An 18,842-nucleotide genomic window follows, 5' to 3' on the forward strand; every position below is an offset into this window, starting at 1 on the left:
GCGGTGAGCAGCTAGGTATGCTTGTCATGTGGGTGGCTAGCACTACCCTCGCAGGCTGGCTAGCCCTGCACCCGCACTGCTCCGGGTGCCTGAGCAGGTACCTCTGCCTCTGATCTCAGGTAGCCGGCACTTTCTCATGTTCTCCGAAATGCACGATTCCACAATTTCTTTCTTTTTCCTTTTCTTTCCACATTGTCAAAATAAATGAAAATAATCCACCCTTAACGACCCCAAATTCTCATAATGATCTAAACTCTTTTCAAGACTAGAGCTCATCAAAGATGTAGGGAAGTTAGCAAACAGCTAAATCCATTCCTCAGCTTGGATCTTATAATTTAAAGGGAGGAGTTTTATCTAAATTTTATGGAGATTTGAGAGAGCTTTGAAACCTCGGCTAGGTGCAAAGGAAAACAGGTTAGAAGAAAGAAAGAAAGAAAGAAAGAAAGAAAGAAAGAAAGAAAGAAAGAAAAATATTTACTCAAGAGCAAGCGCAATATATTTGCTTAAAGAAAATCACTATAAACAGCTCTATCAATGGTATATGACTCCATACACAGTAGGATTTATTGTATGTACAATGGAAAACTATCAACACTTGAATATTAAGGGTGTATATGAAACACATTTGCTTAGAGTGAGAGATAGCAGGTGGGAGATCAGTGGTAACCTGTTGGAACAGGTTAAATTTTAAAAAAATCTAGACATTCACTTCCAATATGACTCCTCCTAGGATAACCATTGTAAACTCGCACTTAATGGAGTGGATACTTTGGCTCGGCCATTACTTGTTTCTTCTTCAACAGAGGGAATCAAAACATCCCAGCTGCACTAAAGGTCTTTAATGCTTTAATGCAAAGTAGGCCCAAAACTTCTGTATGGCATCCCATTATAGACTGGTGCAATTAACCAATCATTGGAATGCAAATGGTTGGCTGGCATTAAGAGCAGAAAATCAGAACCTGTGGCGTATCCTTTGAGTCGCTGCTTATGCTCCCACAATTAGAAGCATTCCAGACATTCAAGCATAGAATAATAGAGATTTTATTCCAAACCCTTAGCAGCATAGCCAATAAAACCTGCTCCCCATTGGGGTTGGGAATTCCATCCTCATTTGGCCAGGATGCTCCATATTTACATCTCCTTTATTATCCCCATCTATGCAGAGCTCTTTCCCTAGCAAGATTTAATGTTTTGCCATCTGCAGTCTTGCAAGGTAGGTTCTTGAGAATCCCATATTCTAAATGGCACTGCCTTCGTGGCACAAAGCAGGTCCAATCCATCACACACATTATATATTTTTGCATAAAATGGGCAATGAAATAAAAGTATTTGCCCCCCTTATTGAAGGAGGGGGTCTATGGCACCAACTCTCTCAGGGTGACCTAAGGTAAAGGTAAAGGTACGCCTGACCCTTAGGTCCAGTTGCAGACGACTTTGGGGTTGTGAGCTCATCTTGCTCCATAGGCCAGCATTTGTCCGCAGAAAGCTTCTGGGTCATGTGGTCAGCATGACTAAGTTTCTTCTGGCAAACCAGAGCAGCACACGGAAATGCCGTTTACCTTCCCGGCGGAGTGGTACCTATTTATCTACTTGCACCGGCATGCTTTCAAACTGCTGGGACTGAGCAACGGAGCTGGGACTGAGCAACGGAAGCTCACCCCGTCGTGGGGATTTGAACTGCCGACCTTCCGATCAGAAAGCCCTATGCGCTGTGGTTCAGACCACAGCGCCACCCGCGTCTGTTGACTAATTGTAGGAATGATGTTGTGGAGAATGTGTAAAGATTTTTGAGTGATGCCATGAAATTGTGTCACCATATGTCCTAAGAGCCACTTTTGTATCTCACGATGTCTGGACAGTTTTATCCTAAACTGCCTCCTTCTATGTTTTGTTATCTGTGCTGGGCTCCAATCTATGTATATGATGGTACTCTTACGATGCCAACAAAGGAGATTGATTGATTCACTAAGTGAGTGAGAGATGGGAGACAAGGAAGAAAAAAACAGATATTTATTTTGATATTATAGGAATATGGTGACTGTTAATATTCTGTATATTATGGGTGCTTTAAAAGTGTATATTTAGCTATTTGGTGTGATAACAGTATATTGTGTTTTGAAATTTAATAAAGTTCAATACGTTAGTAATAATGTGAGTCTCTTGAGAGTCCCATGAACAGCAAGAAGATCAAACCTCTCCATTGTTAAGGAAATCAGCCCTGAGTGCTCACTGGAAGGACAGATCCTGAAGCTGAGGCTCCAATACTCTGGCCACCTCATGAGAAGAGAAGACTCCCTGGAAAAGACCCTGATGTTGGGAAAGATGGAGGGCACAAGGAGAAGGGGACGACAGAGGACAAGATGGTTCGACAGTATTCTCGAAGCTACGAACATGAGTTTGACCAAACTGCAGGAGACAGTGGAAGACTGTCTGAAGGCAGCCCTGTTCAGGGATGCTTTTAATGTTTGATGTATCATAGTATTTTAATATTCTTTTGGAAGCCGCCCAGAGTGGCTGGGGAGGCCCAGCCAGATGGGCGGGGTATAAATAATAAATTATTATTATTATTATTATTATAAGACAGGAGTGCCTGGCATGCTCTGGTCCATGGGGTCACGAAGAGTCGGACATGACTAAACGACTAAACAACAACAACAATAATGAGAAAAAGGAGGTGGTGAAGAGGAGGTGGAGAATAATAATGAATCATCTCCAGGATGGAGCTTTGTCAAAAGGACAAAATAACACAAACAACCCAGAACCACTCAACTAAGCACACTTTATAGGGAAGGGCCATAACTCAGTGGCAGAACATCTTCTTTGCTTGCAGAAGGTCTCTGGCACTTTCACTTGGGATTGTGAGAGAAAATGGCCAGAAAGCCTGGGGAGTCTGACCTAAATGGAAAACTGCTGACAAGGCAGACAAGGCTAAGTTGGATGTACCAATGATCTGACTCTGTATCTGTTCCCATGAAACATTTATTCATAGCCAGCATAATTTTGAAGGCATGAAACTGGGCTTTTTACTTCCATTATTCACCGCTATCTCCTCCGCCTTAGACATCCCCGACTCGACTCCTGGAGAGAAGCTACAATAGTTCCGATTTTCAAAGGCGGCCAGCCAAACATCCCTAGGAACTATCGCCCCATCAGCTTATTATCTATTCCGGGGAAAATATTTGCCGCTGTTTTACTGGAAGAACTTCTTCCATGGGTCCATGAGAGGAACATTTTACCGCCAGAACAGATTGGCTTCCGAAAGTCAGCATCAACCATGGACCACTGTCTAACTCTTTATCACCTTGCCAGTAAATACACTGCACCAAGGCAAGGCCACCTGTTTGCCGCTTTCATGGACTTGGAGGCCGCCTTTGATTCCATTCCTAGGCAGAGATTATGGTCCAAACTCGTCCATCTGGGAATTGATCCGCACCTCCTCTCCCTAATTATTTCCCTTCATTCAAACACCACAGCTCGTGTCCGATTTGGTCCCAACGGCTCCCTTACCGCTCCATTCCCAACGGCCAGGGGCGTCCGACAAGGTTGTCTCTTGGCCCCTTTACTGTTTAATCTCTATCTTCATGATGCTCTTTCCCCTTTGAAGCTAGCAACTAAGTACCCTCCTCATCTAGCAGGCCACCCCGTTGCTTCCCTTTTCTATGCAGATGATGCCATCATCTTATCCAGAACAGCTGCGGACCTAGCAAATGCAGTTAATGCATTTATCGCCTATTGTAAGGCGGAAGCTCTTAATATTAATTATAAAAAATCGAAAGTTGTCCACTTCACTCGTTCCCGCAAACTCAAGCTGGAGCCACTTAAGATTACAGGTGGCTACTTAGAAAAGGTAAAAACCTTTAAATATCTAGGCTTAATATTTACCTATAATCTCTCCTGGACCACCCATCTACAATCTGCCTCTCTTGCTGCAACCACGACCTCTAATGCCATTGTCCGATTTTACCACCAGAAGGACGGCAAACACCTTCCAGCAGCAATTCAAATATTTAATGCTAAAGGTGTCCCTAAATTACCATATGGCTGCGAAGTATGGACTACAGCAATATCAGGTAACTTGGATCGCCCACTTCACATGTTTTTGAGATCTCTTTCCGGCGTCCCGAGATGTGTCTCAGGTGCAGCCCTACGACTTGAGTTCGCCCAGCCCTCAATTGAAAAACGAGCATGGAGTCGAGCCATTTCCTATAGATCCCACCTATTAGCATCGGATGCTCGAATTAGAGGTGGTTTCTCCAACCTGATCCTAAGAGATATTCATAATTCTCCTTGGAAAACTACAATTAATCTCAAATTCCGCTCTCTTCTCAATTTGACCCGCAAAACTGTTTTTAACTTAGAGTGTATTAGCCCGGCGGCCCTACCTTCAATCAAAAAGAAGTTACAGCAACTTGATTTCTCTAACACAGCTTCCCATGCAAGAGGGCCGTGTTCAGGCTTAGCCCTAGCTATTCCACCCCCTGAAGGGATCCCTCTATACTGCTTTACAATTCCTTCGGAGGCTAAGCGAAGGGCCTTCACCTGTGCCCGTCTCAACTGTTTCCCTACAGCAGTTTTGTCGGGTCGCTATTCCAGAGCTCCCATCGCAAATAGAACATGCACCTGCAACGACACGGCTCTGGAGACTATGGAACATGTAATGCTCTTCTGTACCAACTGGACAGATGAAAGATCTCGGTTTCTAATTCCTCTCGTGAACAAGCTTCATCTCCCAAACCAGCCCTGGATAGTGTCCCTTCTTCTGCAGGATTCTGACTGTTGGATCACCGAGATGACAGCTAACTTCCTGCTTAGTGTGATGAAGAGGAAAACGGCACCAACTCCTTCTTTAACACCACAGCCGTAGTCGATATGCCGCACAATCGAACCTGTTTTTGCATTCTCTGTCACTCGATGTTTTAAATCCCCTGTCACTTTTGTTATCCTCGTATTCGCCTTGGACGATATCTACCTTTACCTCCCCCCCTATTTTATGCTGTTATTTCTATGTATATTATGCTATGGCCACACAGCTAATGCAGTAATAAAGTTGTTTATTTCCATTATTTTAATGGTACGCAGCAAGGTGCCTTTTCATAGCAGAGCATCTTTTGCCTGTGGTCCGAAGGACAGTATTCTTCATCGCAGAAACCTCCTATATTTTCACATTTAGCTTCACCTTCCTTTTTGTTATATTGTCCTGTACAAAAGAAGAACAATTGTGAAGGTAATAAATATACCGTATTTTTCGCTCTCTAACATGCACTTTCCCCCCTCCAAAAATTAAGGGAAAATGTGTGTGCATCTTATGGAGTGAATTCAGGCTTCGGACAGCTATCCCTGAAGCCAGGAGAGCAAGAGTGGTCGGTGCACACCGATCCCTCTTGCTCTCCTGGCTTCGCTTCACTGGAGAAGCGCTGCGCAGCTTTCCCTCTCTGCGCAGCACCCCTTCAGCAAAGCGGAAGGAGAAGCGGAAGGGGCTCCGTTTCTCCTGTCACTTCGCTAAAGGGGCACTGCGCAGAAAGGGAGATAATTTTTTTTTCTTGTTCTCCCCCTCTAAAACTAGGTGTGTCTTATGGTCGGGTGCGTCCTATAGAGTGAAATATACGGTACATGATTTTATGACCTCGGCTATATCTCTCCCCCCCCCCCCAAAGGAAACACTATTAGCAATGGATTTCAAAAGGGGTGGGGAAAACAATTCTTATTTGTTGAAATTGTCCAACATTATATAATGCCAGCCGCCCAGAGTGGCTGGGGAAACCCTGCCAAATGGATGGGGTATAAATAATAAAAATATTGTTAAAATTATTATTATTATTGGTGAACAATGGTAGAAAGCAGAGAGATTTCTGACTGCCTTCCTGGAGTTCAGTGATGAGGGAGGTATTCCTTTAATACCGGGGTTGGGGAAGTTTCAGACCCAAGAGCCATGTACAGCCCACCTGGCCTCTCTGTCTGGTCTTTGGGACTCTATACATATCCTTGCCAACCCTGCTGAAATATACTCAGAGTCGAGAGTGGATTTCATGCTCTTTATTCAGCTCATAGTGATGAGGAGGAATGGAAGTTCCCCCAGAATGTCTGCTTTATATACATTATTTACACAATGGGCCCCACGTGATTGGCTAATTCTGGGATTCTCCTGTAGGCCAATCAGGTTGTGGATTCACTTCCACCTGGAGCTGGATTGGGTGGTTTCTGTGGACCAATCAGACTGCTGCATTCTGAATCCTATGGTTCTAGGACCAATCAGACTGCTGCATTTGGGATCCTATTCAACTCAGTACATAACACCTGCCTTGGGCATTTTTGTGTGGCTGGAATGTGTTCATAAACTTGTATGATGGAGGACATGGCGGAGGGGTGTCTGGTGCACACAGACCACAGCCCTCAAAACATCCTCAGACTCCTCTTGCAGCAGAGGACAGGGCTTAAAACCACTTATGGTCCCTGCTCGTAGATCTCAGAACCCTTGTTCAACATAGGATTTAGGATAGCCTCCTTCTTCTCCCTCCCTCCTACAAACACATTAACTATTCCCAACCGCTTCCCTAGAGATGTCTTTCTGCTTCTCTGTTTCCTCTGTCCTCCATCCACCTTTCTCCTCCTTTGTCTGAGGCTTGAAAAGCAGAAACAACCATTCCCGAGGCTGCACCTCTGTTCTTCCAAACAGATGGTTTGGGATGGGAAGGAAACATAGCCAGCATCCCCTCCATCAAACTCAATATCCTGTCCATTAATAATTTGTCAGGCTGCAGGGGGGCAAAGCCACAGACACAAGCTCCAATTTATTTTTATAAAGTTGCTCAAACCTCCTGATGTCAGTAGACTTTCACTTGTAACTCACTAGGTAACTGGATACAGTTAAGATTGCAAGCCATTAGAATGTAACCGTCCATCCAGTCAAAGTTAACTGTTGCAATTCTCCTTTGCTATAAGCAGAATCTGAGTCCAATTCACAAAAAAGTTCCCTTTGCAGAGCCTGTCGGCAAAGATCGGAAGCTGACTTCCTGTTTTGCTTCCGTTCTGCCAAATTGTAATTTTAGAGTCTAATTCTAAGTTTAAAATGTTTTATTGGCTTTTACCTCTAATTAGGAAGATCTGCTGCTTCTGGTGACGGATTGTAGCTTCGGCAGCAGGCAGCATTGTTGCCGAGAGTGATCTCAAGCCTCTTCCCCTTCCCTCCCATGCACACAGCAGCAGCCGGAAGGCAATCAGGGTGGGCCAAGATTTCTCACTCTGCTGGACCCCTCAGGTCCCCACTCTCCTGTGGGGGTTTTTGGGGTGTGTGCTGAGCTCTAGCGCTGCCCTCCAAGCCTCTCTGCCAGCTCTGTGTCGCAGACGACACTCAGCACACCGCCATTGTCCTGCGCAGCAGACCGGAAGTCCCAATGACTTTGTCTTTGTTTTTTAATTTCAATGCATGTCTTACCTGCAGAAAACAGAAGCATCTCAGAAAACAGAAGGGCAACCACGAAAAGCCAGCGCAAACGCATTGCTGAAGCTTTACTCAGATCTCAAGTTGAGCAGCAAGAGCAGACTACTGAGGCAGAATACTCTGGTGATCGTTCTGTGCCTCCTGGACCACTTAATAGCCACCTATTTGTAGGGTTTTATGATATACTGACACGTAAGCTCTGTGCATTGGTAATCCGGATGTGATGCACGTGATGACAGGAACTATTCATCAAGGATACAAAAGAGGAACACAAAGTGAAGTTCATGACATTAACCGTGAAATATTTTCAGAGTTCAAGGATTCAATGGCATCTATTGTTTTAACAGTTGCTGTTTCCTGCTTTCAGTATTGTGGCCCATGGTTGTTGCTCCTCAAGGAAACATGGAGTACCAAAGCAAGAAAATACTGAACAGTGTGCATTAACTTAAGGAAGTTTTCTGGAGTCGGTGCATTGTAAATTTGATTTTATAACCCTTTGGATGACAGCTGAGTGGAACACTAAGAGCGCTATTGCTACTCTGATGGCGGCCCAGAGTGGCCGGGGAACTAGAGCCAGAAGAGCAAGATATATATGATATAATAATAATAATAATAATAATAATAATAATAATAATAATCATCTGAGAAAACTGTTGTGATTGTTGTTGTTGTTTAGTTGTTTAGTCATGTCCAACTTTTCGTGACCCCCTGGACCAGAGCACGCCAGGCATTCCTGTCTTCCACTGCCTCCCGCAGTTTGGTCAAACTCATGCTGGTAGCTTCCAGAACACTATCCAACCATCTCGTCCTCTGTCGTCCCCTTCTCCTTGTGCCCTCCATCTTTCCCAACATCATGGTCTTTTCCAGGGAATCTTCTCTTCTCATGAGGTGGCCAAAGTATTGGAATCTCAGCTTCAGGATCTGTCCTTCCAGTGAGCACTCAGGGCTGATTTCACAGGACCAAATGCCTTGAATGCAAAAGTGCTCAGTTTGCATAGGAGACTGTAGGAAAGATGTTGTTTTGGTGCTTTGAAAGCATCCACAATATGGTTGAATACAACTGGGGGAGATTTCATAACAAGAAGAAACTACATTGCATTTAGTTAAATCATTATTTCCTTGCTTTGGTTCACTGTGTCTCCTTGAGGGATAGTAGGCATGGACTGCAGTGCTTGAAGCAGGAAACAACATATAGGCAGAAACTTTTAAAACAATAGATGCTATTGAACTCCAGAACCCTGAATAAATATAATGGATAATGCCATGGACTTTACTGTCTGCTCCTTTTTTACATTATGGCTTCCCAATGAATAAAATACAGAATATATGGCGATTAACTCTTTTTTTCTCCTTGATTAAGTTTATGTCATCACAAGCAGTACATTTGAATCATCCATTCATAGGGCTTAGATGTCAGTACATTAGAAAACCCCATCAATAGATCAGCATTCAGCCTTCCATAAGACACAGAACATTAATCAAAGTATTCTGCCTCAGTAGTGAACTTCTGCACCCAGGGCATGTGGGCCTGTATATGACAGCAGCCTCCCTAATTATTCCACTCAGTTGCCAAGCAAAAGGTTTGAAATTGAATTTACAGCCCACAGAATGCTGAATGTTAATGCACTGATCAGCACTTCCTTGATTTGGTACTGTATACTGTGTCTTCCCCCCTTCATGGATCACTGCCTTGCCGTGGCGAAGGGGCTTGAAGAACTCAGAGAAGCTATGAACTATGCCGAGTAGGGCACCCAAGATGAACAGGTCATAGTGGAGAGTTTTGACCAAACGTGATCCACCTGGAGGAGGAACCGGCAAGCCACTCCAGTATCCCTGCCAAGAAAACTCCATGGACAAAGACAACAGGCATATAAAAGTTATGACGCTGGAAGATGAGCCCCTCAGGTCGGAAGGCGTCCAACATGCTACTGGGGAAGAGCGGAGGGCAAGTACAAGTAGATCCAGAGCTGATGAAGCGGTTGGGCCAAAGCCGAAAGGACGCTCAGTTGCAGATATGCCTGGAAGCGAAAGGAAAGTCCAATGCTGTAAAGAAAAATATTGCATAGGAACCTGGAATGTAAGAACCATGAACATGGGTAAGTTGGAGGTGGTCAAAAATGAGATGGCAAGAATAAATATTGACATCCTGGGCATCAGTGAACTAAAATGGACGGGAATGGGTGAATTCAGTTCGGATGACCATCATATCTACTACTGTGGGCAAGAAACCCGTAAAAGAAATGGAGTGGCCCTCATAGTCAACAAAAGAGTGGCAAAAGCTGTACTGGGATGCAATCTCAAAAATGATAGAATGATCTCGATACGAATCCAAGGCAGACCTTTTAACATCACAGTAATCCAAGTTTATGCACCAACTACTGGTGCTGAAGAAACTGAAATTGACCAATTCTATGAAGACTTACAACACCTTATAGAAGTGACACCAAAGAAGGATGTTCTTCTCATTATAGGGGATTGGAATGCTAAAGTAGGGAGTCAAGAGATAAAAGGAACAACTGGCAAGTTTGGCCTTGGAGATCAAAACGAAGCAGGGCAAAGGCTAATAGAGTTCTGTCAAGAGAACAAGCTGGTCATCACAAACACGCTTTTCCAACAACACAAGAGACGACTCTACACATGGACATCACCAGATGGGCAGCATCGAAATCAGATTGATTATATTCTCTGCAGCCAAAGATGGAGAAGCTCTATACAGTCAGCAAAAACAAGACCTGGAGCTGACTGTGGCTCAGATCATCAGCTTCTTATAGCAAAATTCAAGCTTAAACTGAAGAAAGTAGGAAAAACCACTGGGCCGGGAAGATACAATCTAAGTCAAATCCCTTATGAATACACAGTGGAAGTGAGGAACAGGTTTAAGGATTTAGATTTGGTGGACAGAGTGCCTGAAGAACTATGGATGGAGGCTCGTAACATTATACAGGAGGCAGCAACGAAAACCATCCCAATGAAAAGGAAATGCAAGAAAGCAAAGTGGCTGTCCAATGAGGCCTTACAAATAGCGGGGGAGAGAAGGCAAGCAAAATGCAAGGGAGATCGTGAAACATACAGGAAATTGAATGCAGATTTCCAAAGAATAGCAAGGAGAGACAAGAAGACCTTCTTAAACAAGCAATGCAAAGAAATAGAGGAAAGCAATAGAATGGGAAGAACCAGAGATCTGTTCAAGAAAATTGGAGATATGAAAGGAACATTTCGTACAAAGATTTCCATAATAAAGGACAAAAGTGGAAAGGACCTAACAGAAGCAGAAGACATCAAGAAGAGGTGGCAAGAATACACAGAGGAATTATACCAGAAAGAAACGGATGTCTCATATACCCCAGGTAGTGTGGTTGCTGACCTTGAGCCAGACATCCTGGAGAGTGAAGTCAAATGGGCCTTAGAAAGCACTGCAAATAACAAGGCCAGTGGAAGTGATGGTATTCCAGCTGAACTATTTAAAATTTTAAAAGATGATGCTGTTAAGGTGCTACACTCAATATGCCAGCAAGTTTGGAAAACTCAGCAGTGGCCAGAAGATTGGAGAAGATCAGTCTACATCCCAATCCCAAAGAAGGGCAGTGCCAAAGAATGCTCCAACTATCGCACAATTGCACTAATTTCTCACGCTAGCAAGGTTATGCTTAAAATTCTACAAGGAAGGCTCAAGCAGTATGTGGACCGAGAACTCCCAGAAGTGCAAGCTGGATTTAGAAGAGGCAGAGGAACCAGAGACCAAATTGCAAACATGCGCTGGATTATGGAGAAAGCTAGAGAGTTCCAGAAAGACATTTACTTCTGCTTCATTGACTATGCAAAAGCCTTTGACTGTGTCGACCATGGCAAACTATGGCAAGTTCTTAAAGAAATGGGAGTGCCTGATCACCTCATCTGTCTCCTGAGAAATCTCTATGTGGGACAAGAAGCTACAGTTAGAACTGGATATGGAACAACTGATTGGTTCAAAATTGGGAAAGGAGTACGACAAGGCTGCATTTTGTCTCCCTGCTTATTTAACTTATATGCAGATTTCATCATGCGAAAGGTTGGGCTAGATGAATCCCTAGCCGGAGTTAAGATTGCCGGAAGAAATATCAACAACCTCAGATATGCAGATGACACAACCTTGATGGCAGAAAGTGAGGAGGAATTAAAGAACCTTTTATTGAGGGTGAAAGAGGAGAGTGCAAAATATGGTCTGAAACTCAACATCAAAAAAACGAAGATCATGGCTACTGGTCCCATCACCTCCTGGCAAATAGAAGGGGAAGAAATGGAGGCAGTGAGAGATTTTACTTTCTTGGGCTCCATGATCACTGCAGATGGTGACAGCAGCCACGAAATTAAAAGACGCCTGCTTCTTGGGAGAAGGGCAATGACAGGCCTAGACAGCATCTTGAGAAGTAGAGACATCACCTTGCCAACAAAGGTCCGTATAGTTAAAGCTATGGTTTTCCCAGTAGTGATGTATGGAAGTGAGAGCTGGACCATAAAGAAGGCTGATCGCCGAAGAATTGATGCTTTTGAATTATGGTGCTGGAGGAGACTCTTGAGAGTCCCATGGACTGCAAGAAGATCAAACCTTTCCATTCTGAAGGAAATCAGCCCTGAGTGCTCACTGGAAGGACAGATTGTGAAGCTGAGGCTCCAGTACTTTGGCCACCTCATGAGAAGAGAAGACTCCCTGGAGAAGACCCTGATGTTGGGAAAGATGGAGGGCACAAGGAGAAGGGGGCGACAGAGGATGAGATGGTTGGATAGTGTTTTCGAGGTTACCAGCATGAGTCTGACCAAGCTGCGGGGTGCAGTGGAAGACAGGAGTGCCTGGCGTTCTCTGGTCCATGGGGTCACGAAGAGTCGGACACGACTAAACGACTAAACAACAACAACAACTGTGTCTTCCGGGACGCAGGTGGCGCTGTGGGTTAAAGCCTCAGCGCCTAGGGCTTGCCGATCGAAAGGTCGGCGGTTCGAATCCCTGCGGCGGGGTGCGCTCCCGCTGCTCGGTCCCAGCGCCTGCCAACCTAGCAGTTCGAAAGCACCTCCGGGTGCAAGTAGATAAATAGGGACCGCTTACCAGCGGGAAGGTAAACGGCGTTTCCGTGTGTGGCTCTGGCTCTGGCTCTGGCTCTGGCCAGAGCAGAGATGTCACGCTGGCCACGTGACCCGGAAGTGTCTCCGGACAGCGCTGGCCCCTGGCCTCTTAAGTGAGATGGGCGCACAACCCCAGAGTCTGTCAAGACTGGCCCGTACGGGCAGGGGTACCTTTACCTTTACCTTACTGTGTCTTCTTGAGCAGTAGTAGACATGGACCACATCACCGATATAATTTTGTTAATATATTTATTAAATTTATGTGCCACCATTTTATCTGAAGATAACAGGGTGGTTCACAACATTAAAATACAAATGAAAACACAAAATACATAATAAAACAAAAGCAAAACAAACCAATGACAAATAACAAACAGAAACTAGAAACGTTATTGAATCCAGAACTCTGCATGAATAATGAAATGAACTTTAAAATTCCCAACAGAAATGCTGAGAGGTGGTTTCTGTCATGGCTAAAGTCTTTGAGGGCAGATACTGGAAAAAGCTGGAAGATTCTAGAAGGTTCATTTCTTTTGGAAATATTGTTTTGACTATCTCAAGGTCATGCTAATAAATTTGTGCACTCAACAAGCTGGTCATTCTCTCTCTCTCTCTCTCTCTCTCACTCACTCACTCACTTTTGTTTGTACCTTGCATGTCTGAAGTTCTTTTTCTCTGAAGATTTTTTTGTAACAAAGTCTTTGCATTTAGTAAAAGTTTCTCTTTTACTGATGAACCTCTGACTCTGTGTATTTTACTTACTACACAGTTTCAGTTCCTCCCTTGTTACACACCGCCATGGCCTCCTCTTGCAGTGTTGGGAACAAGACATGCACGACTTCAGTATTGTGATTCTCTACAAGAACAAAGGTGACCGCTGGACTGTAACAACTACTGTGGGATCTCCCTCCTGAGTACTCTGAGGAAAACCTTCATCCGTGTAGTCCTCAACAGATTACAGTCACTTGCTAAAAGGTTGTTGGACGCGGGTGGCACTGTGGTTTGAACCATTGAGCCTTGGGCTTGCCAATCAGAAGGTCAGAGGTTCAAATAACGGGAGTGAGCTCCCGTTGCTCAGCTCCTGCCAACCTAGTAGTTCGAAAGCACGCCAGTGCTTTCAATGTGCTTTCAATGTGAAAACACTGACGTGTTGGATCTAGAAGGTTTTAACAACGTATTTGGGTGGCATGCATATTTGTGGTATGATAAGGTCAAAGCACATAAAGCGTTTAAAAACCATATTGTCAGAAAAGCACTGTTTAATGTCTGGATAAGATATAAGGACTTGCTTGAAAATAAAACCCCAAGGTGGTTGTCACCAATGGAAGCGAAGGCTCAGAAAAAGCTCAATATGGAGGCCAAATGGCCGAAATATTGGGAAAATTTGGAACAAGAGGGAGACAGATTAAAACTACAGAGTTTTGAAAAACTAAAAAATAGAGTGCAAGACTGGCTCCATTACCAAATAATGAAGGCATATAATTTGGACAAAAAAATTGGCTTCCAGGTGGAAAAATCAAAATTGGTAACAGAACTGTTAGATCCCAAAATTAAGAACTTGTCAAGAATGTATAACTTGCTGTTGAAATGGAACACTCAGGATGAAACGGTGAAATCAGCTATGATAAAATGGGCACAAGATGTTGGACATAATATTATGATGGCTGACTGGGAACAGTTATGGACCACAGGTATGAAATTTACGACATGTAATGCCTTAAGAGAGAATATAATGAAAATGATATACAGGTGGTACATGACACCAGTCAAGCTTGCAAAAATTTATCATTTACCCAATAATAAATGTTGGAAATGTAAAGAGACTGAAGGTACATTTTTTTACCTTTGGTGGACATGCCCAAGGATTAAGACTTTCTGGGAGATGATCTATAATGAAATGAAAAAGGTATTTAAATATACCTTTCTGAAGAAACCAGAGGCCTTTCTTCTGGGCATGGTCAGCCAAATGGTGCCAAAGAAGGATAGAACTTTCTTTATGTATGCTACAACAGCAGCAAGAATACTTATTGCAAAGTACTGGAAGACACAAGATCTACCCACCCGGGAAGAATGGCAGATGAAGGTGATGGACTACATGGAATTGGCAGAAATGACTGGCAGAATCCGAGACCAGGGAGAAGAGTCGGTGAAGAAGATTGGAAGAAATTTAAAGCTTATTTACAGAAACATTGTAAAATTAAGGAATGTTAGAAGGAGGCTGGAATGAAGTTATGTGGCTTTAGCAGAAATGTTATAAAGGACTAAGTAAAAATAGACTGTTAATGGATGAAAGGAGGGAAGGTAAAATTACAGGCGCATGCACAGAAGCGGTGAATCACAACCCGCCCATGCACAGACATGCAGGCATGGCTTGCGTTCCTTTCAGGTTGCGAATGGGGCTCCGGAACAGATGCGCAAAATGACGTCCCGCCCGTGCACAGACATGCAGACATGGGTTGTGTTCCTTTCAGGTTGCGAACAGGGCTCCAGGACGGATCCCGTTCGCAGCCAGAGGTACCACTGTATATGAATACGGGAAATGTTAATGTTATGGGTACTTAAAAAGTGTATATAGTTAGTTATTTGGTGTGATTCTGGGGTAATTTTTAAAAAATTTAGTATTGTTAAATACTAATTATTAAAAAAGAGAGTGAGGAAGTACAGCAAAGGGATGTAGAGAAGAATGACAATGGAGACAAAGCTGAGCTGGAGGGGCCAATGGTCTAACTCAGTATATATTCCCATGACACATTCATTCACAGCCAGCACAATTAGGAAGACACTAAAGTGGACTTTTTATTTCCATTCCATCCTGACTTGCTCTTAAGAGGGTATGCAGCAAGGTACATTGTTGTAGCATAACTTTAATTCCGTGTGACCTGAAGGACAGAATTCTCCAGCGCAATGACCTCCTTCCTTGATACATGCTTCTTTACCTTTAATTATATAATCCTTTCCTATACAAAAGAAGAAGAATTGCATTGCATGAGAGGTGAAGGAAATAAATATAAATTGCTGTATGACTTCAGCCATAACTCCCTCCGAAATGGAAATACTATTAGCCAGTGCTTTTATATATATATATATATATATATATATATATATATATATATAAATGTTTGGGGGCACTCTCATTTTGACTCAAGAAAATCACCATTTTATAGTTCAAATCAGGGGAAATAAATACAGTAAATGGACAACAGTACAAAGATTCACAAAATGTTTAGGGGTATGCATACCCCTGCATCCCCCCAGAAAAAAAACACTGCTCTTAGCAATGGATTTCATAAGAGGGGCATAGCTATCAACTTTTCCCTTTTCTTGCGAGGAATCCTATTCGGAATAAGGGAATTTCCCTTAAAAAACAGGAAATGTTGACAGCTATGAAGAGGTGATGGGGGAAATATTAACAAGGGATTCCAACGTATAGTTAGCAGAGTAACAACTTAAACACATTGCAGGATTCCCAAAAAATAGACCAGAGGCAATTCTATTTCATCCAGCAGAGCTTTACTGCTACTGAAAGCAAATGAGCATAATGGTCACAAATCTAATAAATTCAGGATTGGCACCATCCATAAGAAATCCAGTTGCAGGAGACTTAACTTAAACTTACAATAACTTATAATAAGTCTAAACTATGTATAGAACACCACACCTGAAGGAAAAGAGATAGAAAGAGTGAAACCCAGGCTCCTTTTGGCCTTACTTTTATAGCCAGTTCAAACCAGCTGTACTCAGCTTCTCTGAAGGAATAACCCAAATATCATGAACCTTCTGCTTGTTTCTTTCACACAGAGAAGCTTCCAGAGGTTTCCAGAACCCTCTTGAATTAAGTAGAATAGGAAAGATCTCTACATATCAGATCAATACTTCCTGCACTAAGAAATGCAAACTGACAGTATAGTCCACTGAGCCTCTCTGTCAGGCCCTTGGGATTCTTCCCTATACGCCTCATTGGCTGTTCTTGCTCATAAACTTATGGGCCTGGATGGAGGACATGGGATTGCGTGAGTAGAAAGCAACCTATGGGGCACAGTGATTACAACGCTCAGAGCATTCTCAGATTCCCCTTGCAGCAGAGGACAGGGCTTAGAGCTGCTCATTGTCCCAACCTTTAGACCTAAGAACCCCTGTTCATCATAGGGCAGAATTTAGGACAGTGTCCATTCTTACCCTCTTCCCTAGAGATATCTTTCTGCTCCTCTCTTTCCTTTGCCCTCCATTCACCTCCCTCCTCTTTCTCTGTGGCTTGTAAACAAAGCCAGCATCTCCTTCATCTCACTCAATACCTTTTCCATTCATAATTTGTCAGGCCGCAGGGGGGCAAAGTCATAGAACATAACATGGGCATGATGGCACTGGATGACTTCCAGCCCCATTTCATTCTTCTGTCATTTCTGTCTGGATGTTTTTAACTTCAATGCATGTCTTACCTGCAGAAGACAGAAGCATCTCAGAAAACAGAAGGGTAACCATGAACAGCCAGCGCAAACTCATTGTTGAAACTTGACTTGGATCTCAAGTTGAGCAGCGAGAGCAGACTACTGAAGCAAAATAGTCTGACGATAGTTCTGTGCCTCCTGGAAGGTTAAATGTCCACCTATTTGTAGGTTTTTGTGATATACTGACAGGTAAGCTCTGTGCATGAGTGATCTGGTTGCGATGCACGTGATGACAGGAACTATTCACCAAGGAAAGGAAAGAGGAAAATAAAGTTAAGTTCTTGATATCAACCATGAAATTTATTCCGAGTTCAAGGTTTTAGTGGCATGGATTACTTTAAACGTTGCAGTCAATATAAAATTTGCAGCTTTCGGTATTGTGGTTCATGGCAGATGCAAATGTATTTATTTTTTAATATAATTTTTATTAAATTTTCTGTATTACAATTTCAGATCAACATTTCACATACTTAAAATATCAATGATTTCCCTTCTTCTCTTTCCATGGTTCATTCTGCATATCTTACATCCCTGCATATTTTACAAAAACTTTACCAATCGGTTTTCCATTATTACATCCATCAAAGATTATTTACACTGTTGAATTTATCTTAATGCTCCCAGCGATTTCAGCTGTACACAGTTATTTTCCATATACTCAATAAACGTTTTCCAATCTTTAAACATATACTCTCCTTGTTCTCTTATTCTATATGTTAAGTCTGCAAGTTGTGCATATTCTGTCAACTTAAGTTGCCAATCTTCTTTGGTTGGGACCTTGTTCATTTTGGGGTTAACAAAACACGGGGCGCAGTTGTTACATACATAAATAACCTTTGGCAGATACAAATTTAGAGGAGCACAACTGGTTTGTCCACACTGGGCGCCAAGCTGAGAAGGCACCACAAGGGGGGCTGCAACAATGACTTAGAGGTGAGAGGCGAGTGGGAGCTGAATTTTGTTATCGCACACGACACCACTGAAATATGAAAGCCCAAAGCCTGCCACTGCCATGGCAGTTTCTCCTCAGTGGCTCCTCATGGCAGTTTCTTCTTATGAGCTGCCTCATAAGAAATCGCCTGCCTTCCACTGGGTTGTAATCCAATAAAAGTTCCCTGACTGTTCCTGTTGCATCTCCAGCACTGAGTGAAAGCTTCATTTCACTGAGGCAAAGATCTACATTGGCTCCCAGTATGTTTCCAAGCACAATTCAAAGTGTTGGTGCTGACCTTTAAAGCCCTAAATGGCCTTGGTCCAGTATACCTGAAGGAGCGTCTCCACCCCCATAGTTCTGCCCAGACACTGAGGTCCAGCGCCAAGAGCCTTCTGGCAGTTCCCTCACTGCGAGAAGCCAAGTTACAGGGAACCAGGCAGAGGGCCTTCTCAGTAGTGGCAGCAACCCTGTGGAACGCCCTCCCACCAGATGTCAAAGAGAACAACAACTACCAGAGTTTTAGAAGACATCTGAAGGCAGCCCTGTTTAGGGAAGCTTTTAATGTTTAACAGACCACTGTATTTTAATACTTTGTTGGAAGCCACCCAGAATGGCTGGGAAAACCCAGCCAGATGGGCGGGGTATAAATAAATTATTATTATTATTATTATTATTATTATTATTATTATTATTATTATTATACTAAGAAAGAGGTCTGTGTTGCTACTGCCAAGGCCACTTTCTCACCCTCTTTATAGAAGTGGTTTTCCTGTGTTTTTTTAGGATCCCTGGTGTTGTTATAATATCTTTCATAGCCCGGTTGCCTGGGGGAAGCAGGGAATGTGTGTAATTGTATGGAGTGAGGGGGAAGTGTTCTTGGCAGCCAAGGGAACTGTTGCCAAGGGAATTGGAACCTTGGGCAGGTGAC

At 43.3% G+C, this 18,842-nt stretch overlaps 1 long non-coding RNA gene across 1 annotated transcript; it reads right to left on the reverse strand.

Annotated features, from left to right (window-relative positions):
- Positions 1–15,313: 15,313 nt before the first annotated feature.
- On the reverse strand, positions 15,314–18,799 carry LOC307213295. Its single transcript, XR_013837465.1, has 3 exons — positions 18,662–18,799; positions 16,972–17,219; positions 15,314–15,492 (listed from the first exon to the last, which is right to left on the reverse strand). It is a non-coding gene; the product is annotated as an uncharacterized lncRNA (long non-coding RNA).
- Between the last annotated feature and the right edge of the window lie 43 nt (positions 18,800–18,842).

Source organism: Podarcis cretensis (genome assembly GCF_951804945.1).
Source record: "Podarcis cretensis genome assembly, chromosome: 3".
In the NCBI taxonomy this organism is placed as follows: Eukaryota; Metazoa; Chordata; class Lepidosauria; order Squamata; family Lacertidae; genus Podarcis; species Podarcis cretensis.